Genomic DNA, 565 nt, shown 5'->3' on the forward strand with positions numbered 1-565 from the left:
GAACGTCTTCTGGCGTTATATCAGAATTTTGGACAACTGCAGGTGTCTTTACTATGTCTTTTTCAACAGGAATATTATTTACCTCTTTTCTCTTTCGAGGATTTTTATCTTTAGAACCGACAGGCCTGCCACGCTTCTGGCGTGTATTTGCTTTCGTGGCTATTTGTCCTGCTGGGACATCAATTCGAATTGGGGCATTTTCCGCTGGTATATAAGATTTGGTTATCCTCTTTGTATCGGAAAATGCATCAGGCAATTCATTTGCTATTCTTTGCAAATGTATAATCTTTTGAACTTCCAGTTCACATTGCCCTGATCGAGGATCTAAATGCATCAATGATGATGCATTCCAGTTAAGTTCCTTTTCAGGAAACTTATTCTCTCCCCCTAATGTTGGAAATTTTGATTCATCAAAATGACAATCCGCAAACCGGGCTTTAAACACATCACCAGTTTGTATCTCAAGATACCTCACTATAGAGGGAGAATCATATCCAACATATATCCCCAATTTTCTTTGGGGTCCCATTTTGGTGCGATTAGGTGGTGCAATGGGAACATATAT

The sequence above is a fragment of the Arachis duranensis genome, chromosome 6 (genome assembly GCF_000817695.3).
Source record: "Arachis duranensis cultivar V14167 chromosome 6, aradu.V14167.gnm2.J7QH, whole genome shotgun sequence".
In the NCBI taxonomy this organism is placed as follows: domain Eukaryota; kingdom Viridiplantae; phylum Streptophyta; class Magnoliopsida; order Fabales; family Fabaceae; genus Arachis; species Arachis duranensis.